Source organism: Balaenoptera acutorostrata, chromosome 9 (assembly GCF_949987535.1).
Source record: "Balaenoptera acutorostrata chromosome 9, mBalAcu1.1, whole genome shotgun sequence".
Lineage (NCBI taxonomy): Eukaryota > Metazoa > Chordata > Mammalia > Artiodactyla > Balaenopteridae > Balaenoptera > Balaenoptera acutorostrata.
Window position 1 is genome coordinate 93,795,349 of NC_080072.1, and position 21,647 is coordinate 93,816,995.

At 43.1% G+C, this 21,647-nt stretch overlaps 1 long non-coding RNA gene across 1 annotated transcript; it reads right to left on the reverse strand.

Moving 5' to 3' along the window:
• Positions 1-1,639: 1,639 nt before the first annotated feature.
• LOC102999157 (uncharacterized) lies at positions 1,640-21,613 on the reverse strand. Its single transcript, XR_009009239.1, has 8 exons — positions 21,277-21,613; positions 20,663-20,766; positions 18,481-18,655; positions 10,352-10,466; positions 8,537-8,600; positions 6,391-6,427; positions 5,358-5,868; positions 1,640-4,542 (listed from the first exon to the last, which is right to left on the reverse strand). It is a non-coding gene; the product is annotated as an uncharacterized LOC102999157 (long non-coding RNA).
• Between the last annotated feature and the right edge of the window lie 34 nt (positions 21,614-21,647).

Here is a 21,647-nt window from a genome sequence, read left to right on the forward strand (position 1 = left end):
CTGAAGTCTGGACCACAGCAAGGGGCCGCCTTCCTGGGTCCTAGCAATTCTGCCCAAAGGCCTCAGGGATGCGGTTTGGTGCAGTAGGAATTCAGAGAGGGTGCTGCCCCACTGGAGCGCTAGGGTGGGTCTGGACCATCCCGTGTGTCCTTCCCTGGCCTTTGAGCTCCTCGGGAGCCCTGCCTCCGGCCCTTCGCCCCCACAAAGGACGCCAGGCAGCGGAGCGAGGGCGCGGGCAGCGCCCCTTCTCCCCGGGGCCCAGGCGGGCAGGCTGTGCCACGTTCTGTCCTCCCCTCAGCCTGCCCGCCCGTTCTCACCCGCCCTGGGCCAGTCGGCTGTGGACCAGGCTGTGGTGTCTGCCCTTCTGCAGACCCGGCTCAGCTCCCTGCACCCACTTCTCTGCCTTCTGTGTTCTGGGCTGGTCGCAGGCCCAGAGCCGGTGGGCAGGCACCCCGTTGCTGGGAGGGCTGTTCCTGCGAATTGCCTGGGGCTCGAAAAGGAGCACAGCCGGCCTTCCATCCAGCGCTTCTCGATGGACGTGGAAGGGGCGTGTCGGGGCCTGTTCCTCTTCCCGTGCACCAAGCCCCCCGATGGTCCCCGTGCAAAAACCAGGTGTGGCGTTGGCACCCCAGCCGTGTGCCGGGCAGTCTGTGGCGGGCGCCACAGGCCTCGGGCTGGTGGGCCACAGGGTTCCCGAGCGGCAGGCAGGTCAGGACTGAGAGGGTGAGGCCTTTCCCCGGGTCCAGGGCCCAGACTGACGCCGGCTGGAGGCCCCTCCGCTCACCGCCCGCACCCCCCAGCCCCTGCCCTCACGTGAGCCCCCAGGGCTGAGCTCAGGTGTTGCATGCCCAGGCTCTCCGGCAGCCCAGCCCGTTCCCACTCCTCCGTGGTCACTGAAGGACTTGGAAGCAGGTTGCCCCACAGAGACTGCTGTTCCCCGAGCCCTGGGCAGGGGGCGGGGAGGACGGGCACAGGGCCCTGCAGGGGTGTGGGCGCCGGGGCAGCCGGAGCAGCTCCACACAGTAAGTAAGAGCATCTCACCAAAAACAGTGCGTTTCTCCAGCCGCCCCGGGATCTGGGCTCAGGTCCTGGGGCAGGAAGGGGCAGCAGTGCAGCTGTTAGCTGTCACTGGGGGTCGACTGTGGCCCGGTGCCACCTCTTAGATCCTCCCCCGTCCCCTTCCGGGGTTGCGACCGGACCCCTGCCAATCGGGTTCTCACTCCTCCCCATCCCCTACGCCTGCTCCATGAAGGTGGAAGGAACACATTTTTTTAAAAGGTTAGAGCTCGGGCTTCCCTGGTGGCGCAGTGGTTAAGAATCCGCCTCCCAATGCAGGGGACAAGGGTTCAAGCCCTGGTCTGGGAAGTTCTCACACGCTGCGGAGTAACGAAGCCCGTGCGCCACAACTACTGAGCCTGCGCTCTAGAGCCCGCGAGCCACAACTACGGATGCTCGCGTGCCTAGAGCCCGTGCTCCGCAACAAGAGAAGCCACCGCAACGAGAAGCCCACGTACCGCAAGCAATGAGAAGTCCATGCACCGCAACCAAGAGTAGCCCCTGCTCGCCGCAACTGGAGAAAGCACGCACGCTGCAAGGAAGAGCCAACGCAGCCAAAAATAAATAAAATAAATCAATAAAATAAATTTTTAAAAATCATATTAAAAACCTATTAATGAGATTTTAAAAAATAGTTAGTCAGTTAGCTACTTAGTTAATTGTGCCGGGTCTTAGTTGCCACAGGCCGGCTCCTTAGTTGTGGTAATCAGATATTTTTATATTCTTTTTTGTTCCTGAACAAAGGCCTCAGAATCCAGTACCTATTTGATACCGCTCACAGCATAGCTCAGCACGGAATAGCCACATTGTTTTTCTTTGGCTGCTATGTACCAAACAGGCTTTTGTACTGTTTTACCAAATGCATGTATTTAATACCTGTTTTTAAAAACATAGTGAGATCTCAAAACTTTAAATTGACTAAAGTAAGATTCTCTCTGTAGTACTACTTGTTTGACCAACAAACACTACCTGATGACACCGGTGTGGTGCACTGAGCCTTACTCTAGCATATCGGGATAAACCCTGTTGCGACAAGTGTTCATCCTCCAAGTCCCCAAGGCCTCTCACACACTGCCAGTGAAACTGCTTCCTGCTTGGGAAAGAGGGCCCCAGTTCGTTTCTTCAGAAGCTTGAAGGCTACGGAAGCCCTCCAAAAGGTTAGAGGGCAAAGAACAACTCTAAAACTGGCACATTTGTTTAAAAAAAAAACACTTGTCAATATTACAAGAGCCAGCTTGCTTTCCCTTGCGACACGTTTTCTTAGGAGGCAAGGGATGTGGCCATGTGACTTGGACAAGCCGTTTCCCTCTGTCTCAGTGTCCCACCTGTGAGTGGGTAGTCTGACTCAACTTCATTACAGACATCTGAATAAGGATCATGAACAGTGGCATCTAATTTCCAAAATAAAAACAGGAGAATGAGTATGTCTTTTACAACAGGACGTCAAGTCTACCTCAATGATATTGCTAGCCTTGAGTCCAGTGCTTCTCGCTCAGTGCAATTGTGCCCCCCAGGGGACATCTGGGAAAGTCTGAAGGTGATTTTGGTGGTCACAACTGGGAGGAGAGAGAGGGAATGTTACGGGCATCTAGTGAGTAGAGGTCGGGACCTTGCTAAACACTCTACGATGCACAGGACTCACACCTACAGCAAAGGTTTATCTGGCCCCAAAAGTCAATGCCTTGCTTGAGAAACCCTGCCTTAGAGCAAACCACGGATACTCATCTTTAGCAGGTAACAGGACATTTACTGCCCACCTGTAAACCTACAGACTTCCCGACTTACACAGCTAATCCTGTGGCAGGAATGAAATAGATAGCGTGTGACCATCTGGTAGTATCTAGGTTTGCCCCTCAAGTCACACGGGACAGTGCTAGAGACTGACATTTTCTATATTGGAGGCCTTTGGCAAGCCACCAGTTTTCTAACCTAAAAAGTCTAAGCAGCATTATTACAATACACATAGTAACACGACAACTCTGCTTTTATAGAGAGATTAGATGTGGGAAAGGAGCTTATCTGACATCAGAAGGAAATGCTCTAAACGCATCACATCTGCTGGTTTGACTGGAAAATCTTGACAGCTGGAGAGGTAGGAAGGTAGACAGGAGAGAACACACCACAGTTACGGGCCTGCTGAGTCCTCGGGTCTAACCATAATACACTACGTACTGCCCTGGGTCCAGGGATATGTTCTAACACCCTCTCAGTCACTTACGGTCCATACACAGACCAAGTGTACATTCACAATTACCAGCAAGTGTACCAAAATAAGGCAGAGTTAAGAAACTGAAACGCGAGCCCTACCTGGTCTTTTTCTTCCTCATCGACAGAATCACCTGATTTTGCTTCTTCAGGGTCTTCCTCAGGTTTCTGTTTGGCAGGGCTGTCACACACAGTAAGGCCAACTGGTAGCTCAGCCAGACCCTAGACTTGCAGTGGGCACAAAACAACTTATATTCCTCCCTACCAAGAGTACCCTCTGTTTGGAAAGATTCAGGCCATGGACACCCTCTTCCCTCCAAGGAGAAGCCCTTTTTGCCAGGACACTAAAACAAGCTTCGAGCTTAATGTTTCTTTGGATGACAGGTTTAGAATACCACCGTTTTGCAAACCCTAAGAAATAATGGATCTAGACTTTGATCAACGGCTGCTAGAATCACCGAAGAGACATTACATGTCTCTGATGGACAGCCCCATACCGTCAATGAAGTCGCACAAAACAAAGCTGGAATCTGATCAGGACTCTAGACCTAACTACCAGTTGACAGAAAACTGGAGACAAGGGAACACATTCACCACCGAAACGATGCAGTCAGCCAGACCTAGAAGCTATTAGACAAAAGACCTCTTTTCTTTAAATAAATGGCAAGAAAATAAGGAATCTATCACTTGAAAGGCTTAAGGAACAAATCAACCAAACTCTGTTAACACAAGGGGAGGTATGAACACTGCTATATATTTGTTAGTAAGGAACTGTTACACTTTGTAAGGCATGTTTTGTCTTCTTCAAAAGACTGTTTGCTAGATGTTAGCAATTATAGCAAAATATGAATAAAAAACTTGTCAGAGAAAGAGACCTTGTCATCTAGAAATATCGTATTTGTGGATAAGATGACATGTCCGATTTGTCTCAAAGTAATCCAACTGGGGGGACACGGGTGTGTATGGAGTTGTAATCCATTTGGAATAGTTTTCACTTGGAGCATATGGCAGTATAGATGAAACAACAGCCAGGAGCTGTTAACTGTTGATACTGGGTGATAGGTACACAGGGGTTCATTTTACTATCCTTGGCAAAAGCAATGTGGAAGTCAGAATTACTAAGTTACATCCTACTAATTCTCTATGTGTTTTACCAAAAACAGTTGGCCCCTAAAATGGGGGCTGTCCATTCATTATATACTGACCCCCTTGTGAAATGAGACGTGATGGTGGTCTGCCTGGTAGTTTGCCTTGTAATCCTGGGGCCCCATGAGACTTCAGCTGCTTACAGAAAAGAAACAACAAAGCCACTAGGAATAAAGAGTTCACAGCCAAGGCACAGTTCTTCAGCATCAGCAAGCTGGTGCACAGACCAGGTTCTGCGGATTAAGTACCCTTCTCTTCTTATTCTAAGCAACCACCGTCTTCATAAAGTCATCAAATTAGCCCCTGCCAGTTTGCTAGGCCAGTTTAACACAAGCTCTTGTATGAAGGGCCCAACCCTGAGACGGACAAGGAAACAGAGCCTCTGCTTATTTCGTCAAACGATGAAGTGGCCAAGCCCCTGACCTGAGCTCAAGTCCCAGGCTCTTATTTTTAAAAATTCCAGAAGAGTTACTCTGACTACAAGCGGGGAAGGAGTCTAAGAATAAATGTTTAGCTTCAACAGGCATGTCACTTACAAGTCATAAATATCAGCAGCTCCTGTTTTCTTATACCTCATCAATTCAACCACATTTGGGGATCTAATGCTCTATAACTTGGTCGAAGACAAAAATTTAAAGTATATATCTAAGCTAGTTAGAAGTATACACAAGAGGGAATTCCACGGCGGTCCAGTGGTTAAGACTCAGCACTCTCACTGCCGAGGGCCCGGGTTCGATCCCTGGTTGGAGAACTAAGATTGTACAAGCCGAGCAACACAGTCACCCCCCACCCCCCAAAAAATAAAAATAAAAAAAAGATACACAAAAAACAAGTACTGCCGGTGGAGGGGTTGTGTGTGGGGGGAACAGACAGACCCTATGGCACCGAGTCTGTCCTCCCCTTAGGCGGTACCAGACTCCAACGAGCTCAAACGAGTCAAGTGCTCTTACATTTTGTTTCTCCATCGGACTTGCTTCTCCTGGGCATGCAAAGTTTGGAAACAGGTTTGGGGGACTTCTTTTTCTCTGCTATTTCCACTCTGCGCTCCTCACCACTTGTCTGGCTCCCGTTTTCTAGACATCCATTCACTTCCCGACTGAAAGCATGTTCTCCAAGGACAAATCTGTATTTAAAAGGGATTTGACTTCAGCCAGGTAGCCCTCCTACAGCAGGAAAGGATAATTTAAGTAGCAGTGAACGTCAACAAGTGGCCATGAGAGAATAAGGAAACACATGCGCTTCCTTTATAACTATCAGGTAACATGGAGAGGTGGGATGATCCCGCCTCCCTGGTCACAGACAAGTTACATGGGAGGAAACGTTTTCTAGCCGCCGGGACGCTGACGACTTAACCTCTGATAATTCTTCTTTATGTCATTTGGTTTCCAAGTCACATAACTGATTCTTTATTTCTGTCTGCAGAAATTCAGGCAAGAGATTCCATTTCTCCTTCACGCATTCCTAAGGGAAGGATATAGGTTTACAAGTCTCCACATTCCCAAGGTAGGAACCAATGGACTAATACCCAAATAGTTACACTGCCTGGTCACACAACAATGACTGAATGGCAGGCAATGCTGAGTCGGCCAAAAAGGAAACTAAATATTCACAAGACATGTTCCTGTTGTTTTCGTTAAGATCATATCACACCATCTCCAGAGTGGTGAAAAATGGAAAGATTAAAGGTGAAACAGACACCTAATAGCATACTAGAACAAACCTGATTTGGAAAAACAGTGTGACCAGGACAAATTATAATCCAGACTCGATGGTACGGAACCCAGACTGGGAAACTCGATGAGTTACCAAAAGCTAACCAATAATAGCCTATTAGTCCAGCACATTAGACAAAAACATCCACGTTATCCTCAACTTCAGGGAAAAGAGAGCCAATTCCACTTAAATTTGTTTTTAGGAACTACATAGTGTCGGTCAAATGGTCACATTTGATCATACATTTTGTTCAGGTGGAGATTACCTTACCTTTTCTGTTAAACTCTCTCTTTCCAAATCTTTGAGCCTGGGGGAAGAAAAAGGGAAGAAACAAACGCTTGTTCAGCAACATTGTCTACCTGTAAGAATACCACAGTTCAAACAAATTTGGAAAGAAGTTTAACATGAATGTTAGAAAAAAAACCAAGGGCTTTTCCCTCCCCCAGTGTCTAGAATGCCCTAAGGTAATGCCTACACGGTAAGAAGTTATTTTCAATATGAATGAGGTCCCCCTTTTGGGGGGTGGTTTTCTGATGGTGGTAAGAGATGGTAGAGGAGCTCTAGAACAATATTTTTTTCTTTTTTTTTTTTTTAACGTTATTTTAAAGACACTGGGTCACACAGTTGGGTTCCTTCCCAAGCTAATTGACCTATAGGTGGTCTTCCTCCAGTTGGACCTGACAAGATTTCATAGAAGGGCATACAGAGGTTAGAAAGAGTGGACCAGGGTGACAGGATGCTGTGGGGAACAGCCAGCTAACTTTCCCAAAGGCCAGGATGGGGTGGTGGCAGCATTCTGAGGAGGAATATACGAAAATGGAGGAGTCAAGGCATCTGGGGCAGCAGGGGGTGCCCACACCCAAGCAAGAGAGATGAAGCTAGAAAAGTGGGCTGGCGCCTCACCCAAGAGCTCATCCTTGCAAATGTTTCTACCCAGTCATTCAGAAGTGCACAACTGTCATGAGTTTAGCTGGAAAATCATGGCCTGAGTTGGTTCTTGAACATCAGTATCTTGCCTCTTTGGGGAGGAAGGCGGCGAAAAGAAGAAAGGAACAAAACTAGAAGACACCGAGGAAATGGGGAGGCTGCTGTTCCTAGCCTGGGTGCTGACTGTGGGCAGTTGGGTGCGAACAGGTCTAACCAGCTGGGCGAGCGTCCCTCAGCAGAGGGGCAGCACCCTGGGCAGGCGCTGGGCCTCCACCATCTATGGATCCTCCCCTCCAGCACCCAGGCTAGGTACTCAGTTACCAGCAGCCCAGAGGGCAGGAACAGAGCTCTGCCAGGCTGGCCTTCCCAGAGGGCACGTGTAAGCAGCACAGCCAGGAAGGTGAGCGACAGGCTTTGCTGGCTTGTCGGGAAGGAGGGCGACACAGCTGGAGTCAGCGCTAGGCTCCCCTCGGACACGGGCACTGGGCCCCCTGGTCTCAGGCGCACACTGGCCTCCAAAGCCCTTCCCTCAGGATGGCGATCAGACCCTCCACCCAGCCCACCCTCCCGCCCCAAACACCAGCAGGTCAAGCACCACTCAGAGAAGGGGGCCTTTAAAGGACTTGAGAAAATCTGAGAATCCGGACATGGAAGCTACGATGTTTCACCTGTAGCTGAGAGCTCTGCTCCCAGAGCACAGGATGGCCGAGGGGGCGAGATGGGAGGGTCTCGCTGTGACCCCCAGGCACCGCTGGCCTTTTCAGCCACGTGCCTGCCTTCCTTGGAAATACATTTCATTAACAGCCAAACGGAACACCCTGAGAAACAGGAGGAATTCTTGGTTCGTTTCAACCCTTAGCAACAGTGAATTTTCACCACCGGGTATTTCGTCTGCTCTCTGCAATGCGCTGCAACTTGCCTTTGGGCTAAACGTGCCTCAGCTGTCCACGGCACCCGACACACTTGGCGACTCCTAATATAGGCCTCCTAATATGCATGTGGTTAATACTGGCTGTTTTAATTTTAGCACATCGGAAAACATAAGGGGTATAAGTTCTAGTAGCATTAAAAACAAGAAAGAGTTAACCAATTCTAATAGTAGCTTTTCCTTTTCGACCACTTCCCAAAATTATAGTTCTCTTTTTCTGTCTAGCAGTTGTGGATGGTTCCTTCACCGATGGAGAAGTTATCCACTGGTACTGAGACAGAAATGATAAATATGCCATTTAAGTTACAGGTAATTTAGGAGGGTTTGATCTTCATTGGAAATTAAGATACTTCAAGTTAATCAAAGGTTTTCAATCTGCATTTCTGGGAACCTAAATTAAGGCATCACACAACATTTTCAAAAACAGAAAAGCCATTTCATTGGACTAAAAACTTAGTTTTAAGGTGGCAGAAAGTACCTTGATAATTTTCTTTTAAGAAAGAAAGAAAAACAAGCCATTAAAGAGAAATTCTTCCGAGAGAACTAAAACATGTTATATACCTCTGACTTGGCACTCCTTCCATCTGGAGAAGTTTTTGGATAACTGCTTTCATCACAGACTGATCTAAAGTAAAATAAATTGAAATTAGACTAATTATTTCCCAGTGAGTGGCTATTTCCATTTAAAACCAAAAGCCAACTAATTATTGCTTTTCCCATAAAATTAAATATGAAATCTACATTATGGAATTATACACTTATTTCCCCCTTTGTGTATTCTAATTTCTTCCTCAAAAACCTAAGATGCCACCTTGCAGACTGCCCCCAATGGCTACTATTTTGGCAGCAGCAAAGGTCAACTTTAAACATTTTGCATCTAAAGTGGCTTTGGATACCTTTGGATAGAAAGTACAGTCTGAGCACTGTCCAGACACTTAGATACCTAAAGCGCATCTAAGATAACAAACCAAAGTCCTGATATTCCCTCAAAAGCTGCTCCTCCCATCAGCCCCCTTCTTCTAAATGATACCACCCAGTTGCACACATAATCATCAACGACTTGTCTCCTTGTTACTATTTCCTTCATACCCCACATCTAATCTATCGGCAAGCCCTGTTAGCTACACCCTCAAAACACAACCTGAATTCAACCACTTTTCACTTGCTCCAAACTTCCAACCTAAGCTAAGCCATAAACATCTCTTATTTGGACCACTGTGATAGTCTCCTAACTGGTCTCCCTGTTTCTCTTCTTTATCCCCCCAAGTCTATTCTCTATACCAGGTCATCTTATTGAGATACTATTTGGATCATGCCTTTTTCCAGTTCAAAACCCTCTACTCATTTAGAATAATCCACACCTTTACTCTGGCCTTCAAGACTTTACAAGATCAGACCCCTGGCTAGCTCCTTGACCTCACGTCATACCACACTCTTCTTCACTCACTACTCTGACCATGTTGGCCTCCTTGCTTTTCCTTAAATACTCCACCCACCTACATGCCTGCATACTCATTGCCTCCTTGTCCTGGAATGTGCTTACCCCAGATCTTCCATGGCTTGCTCCTCTCTTCATTCAGCTCTCCGTTCAAATGCCATTTCTCCAGTGAAGCTGTCCCCTAACAAACTTATCCAATGGAGTCCTACCTGCCCCCACTCACTCTCCTTACATTAAGATATTTTTGCACTTCCTACTATCTAAAATTATATTACTTATCTGTTTACTCATTTCTGTCTGAACCCCTTCACTAGAATGTAAGCTCCACAAGGGTAAGACTTCTGTCTGTCTGGTTCACTGCTTTATCCCTAGTGCCTGACCCGTATCTGGCACACAGAAGCTATTAAATAAATTACTTGTGAAACTGACATATGAATAAAGTACTCCTTGCAAGAATTCAGAGGTTGCACAACAAGGAAATAACGCTCTTGGTGGAAGCAGGCTTAGTATCTAGGGTCACCTCTATTCAGAGTAGAGATAAGAACAATTTAAAGGTATAACTCACTTTAATTAGTACATTATCTGCTAAAAACATAAGGGAAGTGCAACATTACAAAAGTACAGTTGACACTTGAACAACATGGGTTTGAACCTCGCGGGTCCACTGACACACGGATATTTTTCAATAAATAGGTACTATCGTCCTACACGAGCCGAGGTTGGTTGAATCCACAGATGCGGAACCACTGACTATAAACTTATACCCAGATTTTCAACTGCGTGGGGGGCGGCACCCCTAACCCCCAAGCTGTTCAAGGGACAACTGTATACGATGAGGAAAGTGAAACACGTTAAGTTTTAAAAACTGTCAATACGTGAACAAACTCTTTTTGTTTTGCTATGTGTTAATCAATTTTAAAAAAAAAGTGACCACATACCAACAAGTGGATTTTTTTCTTATATCCAAAACGACCAGAGTTCTGTTGCTTTCAAGGGCCTTTAGTAAAGCCTTTGCTCCTTCACTGGTGAGGCCACACTGCTGCAGGTCAAGTGCTTTCGATGAAAGACAAAAGGTCACTTGCGAAGTCCATACAGATTTAACATATAGACAACTCTCATTTTCTCACGTGTGCAAGAGTCCTGCACAAGACCAGCCATGGCAGCTTTGTAATTTTGGGTATGGAAAGAAACAGAAACGTATACACACACACATACTGCATAATCCAATTTAAAAACCTCTTCTTGGAATGTTCATTGCAGCTCTATTTACGATAGCCAGGACATGGAAGCAACCTAAGTGTCCATCGACAGATGAGTGGATAAAGAAGATGTGGCACATATATACAATGGAATATTACTCAGCTATAAAAAGAAACGAAATTGAGTTATTTGTAGTCAGGTGGATGGACCTAGAGTCTGTCATACAGAGTGAAGTAAGTCAGAAAGAGAAAAAGAAATACCGTATGCTAACAGATATACACGGAATTAAAAAAAAAAATGGTTATGAAGAACCTAGGGGCAGGACAGGAAGAAAGAAGCAGGTGTAGAGAATGGACTTGAGGACACGGGGAGGGGGAAGGGTAAGCTGGGACGAAGTGAGAGACTGGCATGGACATATACACACTACCAAATGTAAAACAGCTAGTGAGAAACAGCAGCACAGCACAGGGAGATCAGCTCGGTGCTTTGTGACCACCTAGAGGGGTGGGATAGGGAGGCTGGGAGGGAAACGCAAGAGGGAAGAGATATGGGGATATATGAAAATGTATAGCTGATTCACTATGTTACAAAGCAGAAACTAACACACCATTGTAAACCAATTATACGCCAATAAAGCAAAAAACAAAAACAAAACAAAACAAAAAAAAGCACTTTTTGGATGTGCAATGATAACCCTGCCTTTAGTACCAATAAATCGTCCAACATATTCTACAATTACAGTACTGAAGAATAACTGTATATAACCCATGAGAAAAAAAATCACAAAATGAATCTCCGTTCATAATTAGCAAGGGCAGCAGTGGCATGTAAACCTCAGAAGCAAAAACTGGTGGAGCTGAGAAAGGCACTGCATTCTTTTGATCATGATCTTGAGCTTCAAATCACACTTCTAACTAGTTACAAGGGGAAAATGAAAGAGAAGAAATGTACTAACTGTTAGTTTTAGAGCAAAAAAGACAAGTCTAGGAGGATACAAATAATAACAAATTCAAAGAATGTGTGAAGACACAGTACATACTAAAAACCTATCATGAAAGTATGATGGTCAAGAACTCTCTCAGTAAAAGGTCAGACAAAAACTAGAACAAATGATCATGAATTCTAGTAGTTCTGGGGCTGAACAACCTACTCACTTAAACAAAAGGGATCATCACAAAAGCGCAGGTATTAAAAAATACTACATGAAAGGCAACTATCATGAGTCATTTTTTTAAGTCTTGTGTGGAGCATCACATTAAAATAACTGGAGTCTTTCAACACCCCACGGCACACAGAAACAGAGAGTCAGACATATGGATCTGACAGGATAGGATACAACCGTTACAACCCCTCACTACAGAAGAATGGACACAGGGTATAATTAACCAACTAGCCAAATTAATACAAACAGCCAGTAAACCCACCAGTAAATCAAAGGAATACAAAATAAAACAAAATGTGGTTATTCTCCTATCAGATTAAGCCAAGCCTTTAAAATGCGTATACCCTTTTGATCCAACAACTCTCTTTCTAAGTATTTAACCAAAAGAAATAGTCAGAGATACAGGCAAGGATACATATCAGAGTACTATTTGGAACTGAAAAACTGGACGTAGCTTATATACAAGAATGGAGAAGCTATGTGTACTGTGGCATATTCATATAATGGAACACTGAACAGTCACAAAAAATGATGCACTAGATGCAAATTTACTGACTTGCTAAATTAACTGAAAAAAGTTATGAAATTTGGAGTAATCCCACTTGCATGAAAAAGGGAGAGGTACTCATTTTTGTAGTTTTACACTTTTTTAAAAGTGCTACAAGCCAGTGTTTGAGTGAGGCAGGCTTCACATCCACTGTTGGCGTGGACTACAAATTGGCATAGCGTTTCTGGATGGTAATTTGGCAATGTGTATCAACAGTCTTAAAAAGGCGGAAGCAAGAAGAACTACAATCCTGCAGCCTGTGGAACAAAAACCACATTCACAGAAAGACAGACAAGATGAAAAGGCAGAGGGCTATGTACCAGATGAAGGAACAAGCTAAAACCCCAGAAAAACAACTCAATGAAGTGGAGATAGGCAACCTTCCAGAAAAAGAATTCAGAATAATGACAGTGAAGATGATCCAGGACCTCGGAAAACCAATGGAGGCAAAGATCGAGAAGATGCAAGAAATGTTTAACAAAGACCTAGAAGAATTAAAGAACAAACAAACAGGGATGAACAATACAATAACTGAAATGAAAACTACACTAGAAGGAATCAATAGCAGAATAACTGAGGCAGAAGAACGGATAAGTGACCTGGAAGACAGAATGGTGGAATTCACTGCTGCAGAACAGGATAAAGAAAAAAGAATGAAAAGAAATGAAGACAGCCTAAGAGACCTCTGGGACAACATTACATGCAACAACATTCGCATCATAGGGGTCCCAGAAGGAGAAGAGGGAGAGAAAGGACCAGAGAAAATATTTGAAGAGATTACAGTCGGAAACTTCCCTAACGTGGGAAAGGAAATAGCCACCCAAGTCCAGGAAGCGCAGCGAGTCCCATACAGGATAAACCCCAGGAGAAACACGCTGAGACACATAGTAATCAAACTGGCAAACATTAAAGACAAAGAAAAATTACGGAAAGCAGCGAGGGAAAAACGACAAAAAACATACAAAGGAACTCCCATAAGGTTAACAGCTGATTTCTCAGCAGAAACTCTACAAGCCAGAAGGGAGTGGCATGATATACTTAAAGTGATGAAAGGGAGGAACCTACAACCAAGATTATTCTACCCGGCAAGGATCTGATTCAGATTCGATGGAGAAATCAAAAGCTTTACAGACAAGCAAAAGCTAAGAGAATTCAGCAACCCCATACCAGCTCTACAACAAATGCTAAAGGAACTTCTCTAAGTGGGAAACACAGGAGAAGAAAAGGATCTACAAAAATAAACCCAAAACAATTAAGAAAACGGTCATAGGAACATACATATCGATAATTACTTTAAACGTGAATGGATTAAATGCTCCAACCAAAAGACACAGGCTGGCTGAATGGATACAAAAACAAGACACACAAATATGCTGTCTAGAAGAGACCCACTTCAGACCTAGGGACACATACAGACTGAGAGTGAGGGGACGGAAAAAGATATTCCATGCAAATGCAAATCAAAAGAAAGCTGGAGTAGCTATACCCATATCACATAAAATAGACTTTAAAATAAAGAATGGGGCTTCCCTGGTGGCACAGTGGTTGAGAATCTACCTGCTAATGCAGGGGACGTGGGTTCGAGCCCTGGTCTGGGAAGATCCCACATGCCGCGGAGCAACTAGGCCCGTGAGCCACAACTACTGAGCCTGCCCATCTGGAGCCTGTGCTCCGCAACAAGAGAGGCCACGATAGTGAGAGGCCCGCGCACCGCAATGAAGAGTTGCCCCCGCTTGCCGCAACTAGAGGAAGCCCTTGCACAGTAACGAAGACCCAACACAGCCAAATAAATAAATAAATATATAAATAATAACTAAAGGTGTTAATAATTAAAAAAAATAAAAAATAAAAAAATTTAAAAAATAAAGAATGTTACAAGAGACAAGGAAGGACACTACATAATGATCAAGGGATCAATCCAAGAAGAAGATATAACAATTATAAATATATATGCACCCAACATAGGAGCACCTCAATACATAAGGCAACTGCTAACAGCTATAACAGAGGAAATCGACAGTAACACAATAATAGTGGGGGACTTGAGCACCTCACTTACACCAATGGACAGATCATCCAAAATGAAAATAAATAAGGAAACAGAAGCTCTAAATGAGGCAATAGACCAGATAGATGTAATTGATATTTATAGGAGATTCCATCCCCAAACTGCAGACTACACTTTCTTCTCAAGTGCGCACGGAACACTCTCCAGGATAGATCGCATCTTGGGTCACAAATCAAGCCTCAGTAAAGTTAAGAAAATTGAAATCATATCAAGCATCTTTTCTGACCACAACGCTATGAGATTAGAAATCAATTACAGGGAAAAAAACGTAAAAAACACAAACACATGGAGGCTAAACAATACGTTACTAAATATCCAAGAGATCACTGAAGAAATCAAAGAGGAAATCAAAAAATACCTAGAGACAAATGACAATGAAAACACGACGATCCAAAACCTACGGGATGCAGCAAAAGCAGTTCTAAGAGGGAAGTTTATACCTATACAAGCCTACCTCAAGAAACAAGAAACATCTCAAGTAAACAATCTAACCTTACGCCTAAAGGAACTAGAGAAAGAAGAACAAACAAAACCCAAAGTTAGCAGAAGGAAAGAAATCATAAAGATCAGAGCAGACATAAGTGAAATAGAAACAAAGAAAACAATAGCAAAGATCAATAAAACTAAAAGCTGGTTCTTTGAGAAGATAAACAAAATTGAAACAAAATTGATAAACCATTAGCCAGACTCATCAAGAAAAAGAGGGAGAGGACTCAAGTCAATAAAATTAGAAATGAAAAAGGAGAAGTTACTACAGACACCGCAGAAATACAAAGCATCCTAAGAGACTACTACAAGCAACTCTATGCCAAGAAAATGGACAACCTGGAAGAAATGGACAAATTCTTAGAAAGGTATAACCTTCCAAGACTGAACCAGGAAGAAACAGAAAATATGAAGAGACCAACCACAAGGAATGAAATTGAAACTGTGATGAAAAATCTTCCAACAAACAAAAGTCCAGGACCAGATGGCTTCACAGGTGAATTCTATCAAAGATTTCGAGAAGAGCTAACACCCATCCTTCTCAAACTCTTCCAAAAAACGGCAGAGGAAGGAACACTTCCAAACTCATTCTGAGGCCACCATCACCCTGATCCCCAAACCAGACAAAGATACTACAAAAAAAGAAAATTACAGACCAATATCACTGATGAATATAGATGCAAAAATCCTCAACCAAATACTAGTAAACAGAATCCAACAACACATTAAAAGGAGCACACACCACGATCAAGTGGGATGTATCCCAGGGATGCAAGGATTCTTCAATATACGCAAAGCAATCAATGGGATACACCATATTAACAAACTGAAGAATGAAAACCATATGATCATCTCAATAGAGGCAGAAAAAGATTTCACGAAATTCAACACCCATTTATGATAAAAACTCTCCAGAAAGTGGGCACAGAGGGAACCTACCTCAACATAATAAAGGCCATATACGACAAACCCACAGCAAACATCATTCTCAATGGTGAAAAACTGAAAGCATTTCCTCTAAGATCAGGAACGGGATGTCCACTCTCACCACTATTATTCAACATAGTTTTGGAAGTCCTAGCCACGGTAATCAGAGAAGAAAAAGAAATAAAAGTTGGAAAAAAAGAAGTAAAACTGTCACTGTTTGCAGACGACATGATACTATACATAGAGAATCCTAAAAATGCCGCCAGAAAACTCCTAGAGCTAATCAATGAATTTGGTAAAGTTGCAGGATACAAAATTAATGCACAGAAACCTCTTGCATTCCTATACACTAATGATGAAAAATCTGAAAGAGAAATTATGGAAACACTCCCATTTACCACTGCAACAAAATGAATAAAATACCTAGGAATAAACCTACCTAGGGAACAAAAGACCTGTATGCAGAAAACTATAAGACGCTGATGAAAGAAATTAAAGATGATACCAACAGATGGAGAGACATACCATGTTCTTGTACTGGAAGAATCAATATTGTGAAAATGACTATACTACCCAAAGCAATCTACAGATTCAATGCAATCCCTATCAAATTATCAAAAGCATTTTTTACGGAACTAGAACAAATCATCTTAAAATGTGTATGGAGACACAGAAGACCCCGAAGAGCCAAAGCAGTCTTGACGGAAAAAAACGGAGCTGGAGGAATCAGACTCCCTGACTTCAGACTAGACTACAAAGCTACAGTAATCAAGACAATACGGTACTGGCACAAAAACAGAAACATCGATCAATGGAACAAGATAGAAAGCCCAGAGGTAAACCCACACACCTACAGTCAACTAATCTATGACAAAGGAGGCAAAGATAGACAACGGAGAAAAGACAGTCTCTTCAATAAGTGGTGCTGGGAAAACTGGACAGCTACATGTAAAAGAATGAAATTAGAACACTCCCTAACACCAGACACAAAAATAAACTCAAAATGGATTTGAGACCTAAATGTAAGACCGGACACTATAAAACTCTTAGAGGAAAACGTAGGAAGAACACTCTTTGACATAAGTCACAGCAAGACCTGTTTGGATCCACCTCCTAGAGTAATGGAAATAAAAACAAAAATACACAAATGGGACCTAATGAAACGTCAAAGCTTTTGCACAGCAAAGGAAACCATAAACAAGACGAAAAGACAACCCTCAGAATGGGAGAAAATATTCGCAAACGAATCAACGGACAAAGGATTAATCTCCAAAATATATAAAGAGCTCATGCAGCTCAATATTAAAGAAACAAACAACCCAATCCAAAAATGGGCAGAAGACCTAAACAGACATTTCTCCAAAGAAGACATACAGATGGCCAAGAAGCACATGAAAAGCTGCTCAACATCACTAATTATTAGAGAAATGCAAATCAAAACTACAATGAGCTATCACCTCACACCAGTTAGAATGGGCATCATCAGAAAATATACAAACAACAAATGCTGGAGAGGGTGTGGAGAAAAGGGAACCCTCTTGCACTGTTGGTGGGAATGTAAATTGATACAGCCAATACGGAGAACAGTATGGAGGTTCCTTCAAAAACTAAAAATAGAATTACCATATGACCCAGCAATCCCACTACTGGGCATATACCCAGAGAAAACCGTAATTCAAAAAGACACATGCACCCCAATGTTCACTGCAGCGCTATTTACAAGAGCCAGGACATGGAAGCAACCTAAATGCCCATCGACAGACGAATGGATAAAGAAGTTGTGGTACATATATACAATGGAGTATTACTCAGCCATAAAAAGGAACGAAATTGAGTCATTTGTTGAGACGTGGATGGATCTAGAGACTGTCATACAGAGTGAAGTAAGTCAGAAAGAGAAAAACAAATATCGTATATTCACGCATGTATGTGGAACCTAGAAAAATGGTACAGATGAACCGGTTTGCAGGGCAGAAGTTGAGATACAGATGTAGAGAACAAACGTATGGACACCAAGGGGGGGAAACCACGGTGGCGTGGGGATGGTGGTGTGCTGAATTGGGCGATTGGGAATGACATGTCTACACTGATGTGTATAAAACTGATGACTAATAAGAACCTGCAGTATAAAAAAAAAAAAGTCTTAAAAATATGTCACACTTAGTCATTCCACTTCTAGGACCTTATTCTACAGAAGTAATCCCAGTGAACACAGAGACGTACATACAACGTATTCACATTGTTTCCGACAGGGAAAAGCAAACTGTGTAAATCGAATTGCAAAGAATTGATTAAACTATGGGACATCAATACGATGGAATACTACATGATACATCATTAAGTGAAAAAAGCAGGAATATGAAATAGCAAGTATACTACAATTCTATTTTTGTAATCACTAAGTGTACAAATATATTTATAGAAAAATAAAAGACTGAAAGTGTATGCACCAAAATGAACAGTGATTAAGTCTGGGTATTAAGATTATAGGTAATTGTTCTCTTGTTACTCTGTATTTGCTATAAAGAATATATGCAACTCTTAGAGACAGATTAAAAGCAAAATAAAAGTTATCAGTAAATTGAGGCTTTAAAAAAAATCCTATCACAACAGTATCATGCCAAAAGCTAAGCATATATCATATTAAAAATTCCATATTTTCAATTTTAGAATTTACCTCCAAGCCACAAATCCTCCCTAAGAGATTCTGCCAAAGCACGTGCACCCAGGTCACCGATGAGCGTGTGGCCGTTCAGAGTGACGCGCCTCAAGCCAGCCATACAGTCAAGATCAGGTCTCCTGGAGCGAAGACTCTCAGCCCAGGTTTCTTCATGCCTTCCGGTAGTCTGATACTTCAAAGATTTAATGGGATGAAATTAAGATGCCTGAAGAAGGAAACGGGGTGTGCCTACTGAGTATGGCTTATTATGTCAGAGATTTACACACACACATATCAAGCATATATGCCAGGAGAATCAACCTGAGAAATTAAACAGTCACTGCTGCTTTACGAGTCCAGTGACCCAGATTCTACTTGGTCAGTGATTAGATTCCAGCCACTGGATGACCTGCTCTTGAACAGTTATGTCAAGTTGGACAACTCAATTACAGTCTATGAATTATTTTCCTTATCTTCTAAGTCAGGGAATTGGTTCTAAATTCTATCATTGCTGAGGCTCTAAATGTCATCATTCTGTCCTCCAATGGTCTCCAAACACCTGACTGGGCAACCCATAAGAAAACTTTTTAATATGCATCTTATTTTTTAACAAATTATATACATGAAGTTCTATACATATAATGTATGTACATTATAAACTACACAGATAGTGTTTAAATGATACAAAGCTAAACAGGTTCTAATATGTTCTTTTCCTAACTCCTAAGGCATCATTTTATTTATGTTTTAAAACTATTTATTTGTTTGTTTGTTTGTTTGTTTGGCTGTGCCGGGTCTTTAGTTGCAGCATGCCGGATATTTTAGTTGTGGCATGTGGGCTCTTAGTTACGACAGGCACGTGGGATCTAGTTCCTTGAGCAGGGATCGAACCCAGGCCCCCTGCATTGGGAGCGCAGAGCCTTAACTGCTGGACCACCAAGGAAGTCCCAGGCATTATTTTAAAAACTGTATTTACAAAATGGATCTCACATGCTCCCTACGGTACGCACACAAACTTTAGAGGCCTGGACTATGCACAGCCAGTTGGATGCGCCTTGGGAAAATAGTGGTTTGACATTTAACCACAAGTATTGTCTTAAAGACATTCAATTCTTTATATTCATAAAATAAAGTTTGGTAACAGGGAACACTGACTTTAAATGAAAAAAGTCTTATTACATTCTTGAAAAAAATAAAAGACTCAAAGTGCCTTTGACACTCTAAAACGAACATCATTAGGGTCATTTTTCTATTAACAATACCTTATAAAAGCTCCAAGCAGAAATAACAGCAATCACTTACACAGTGCTTAGTATGCGCCAGGCACTATTTATACAGATGAGTTCATTTAAACCTCATAATGAGGCACAGAGGTTAAGTGATTTGTCCATGGTCACTTGCTATGAAATGGGAGAAAGGGAATTTGAACCTAGGCCATTTGGCTTAGGCACCCAAGTTCTTGACTGTTTTCAACCACAGGGGTCAATGGACTTGCCCTGTAGAGGCTCAAAGAATTTTTCAATTTTTAAAATCTAAATTTAAACATTTCCAGCTTTGTGGGCTATACAGTTTCTGTTGCAACTACTCAACCCCACTGGCGTAGGGTGAAAGTAGCCATAGCTATCAGGTAAACAATGGGTGCGACTATGTTCCAAAGTAACTTTCTTTACCAGGCGACGGGCTGGATCTGGCCCACCAGCCATAGTTTACCTACCCTTGATCTGCACCATCAAACTATTCAGAAGGCTTCATGTCAAATTATTAAATAACTTTAGGCCTAAATACAGGAATTATAACCACTGTAAAGTTGTTCAGGCATTATTTTTAAAACTGTATTTACAAATTGCTGATGTAGTGATTTTTATTAGTTTATAAACTACAGCAGCTAGTAAACACTTGATTCAGTTAAGTCTTGAAGACCATAATGGCATAGTTTTTTCACAGTATCACAATCAATGTGTTCAGTAACTAAAAATACATTAAAATATTATTATATATTAAATCTCTTATTTCTAAAATTAAGTGGACTATCTTTACTACATGGCAGAATCCCAAACTGAAAACTGGTCATATTCTTTCAACAAAACGAAAGCTGCACTCACACGTATCAAAAGACAAAAATTAAATGCCATCTGTATCAATATATTAATGTGCTTCAATCACATATGTTTTCATGAAAGTTCAAACATAAAAAAATCACCTTTAAGATCTTGGCCATGTGATCTGCTCCCTGCCATGTCAGATGACACCCCGTGAAGTTTACTGTCTTAAGAGTGGTAGAGTTCCTAACACCTTGACAAATAACTGAAAGAAAGAAAAAAAAAACACACACACAATAAGATGAAGAGCCTATACATTTGTTAATCTTGACTTATTTGCTTTTCTTGAGTCAATTGGAGGTTTATAGCCACATTCTTAAAATCATTAACTACAATCTTCCCAAACAGGTAATTGACGAACAGACGCATTCGAAAACTTGTCAGTAACAATGCGTTATTCCAGTTTACAGCAGCAGTTTAATTCTATTTAGATACTAAAACTGAATACACTGAATACTGCAAACTTTATTCCCAACCACTCAGTAAAATACTACATACGTTTTGAGACACAGGGAAAAAAAGAAAAACCTAAAAATCTTAAGACTCCTCCTATTTTCATTTCCAATGATACTTCCCAATCTTGATGCTGAATCAGCGATTTAAATGTCAACTATAACCCAGTATTTTATTAGGTGCTATGCAGTATACTAGAGCAATAGAAGAGAGAGGACCTCAAACCCTCTGCTCCCTCAAATTGAAAGGCAGGCTTCCTTACCCCTCCAGACCACTACTGGACACAGGGAAGAAGTCGGCCGCGCTGTCGCAGCGCAGCTTCACCGGTCATCACGGCCCGAGCGCGGCCTCGGGGACGCTGGCTGTGGACACGGTGCCCACACCCGCCTGGGGGCCCCGGCTCGCCTCCCGGCCCCTCGGGCGCCCACCGCCCTGCGGCTGCGGCCCCGCCGCGTGCGCAGGACCCGCGTCGCAGCCAGAAGACGCAGGGTCACGGGCCCCAGTTAGGCAGGCCCCTCCATGCCGCGCTCACTTTGGCGCCGGCCTCATGGCCCTGCGCCCCGGGGGGCTGCCGTTCCAACCGGCAGGCGGCCCCGTGGGGGCGGGGCTCGAGGACGTCCGTGCCCTCGCCGT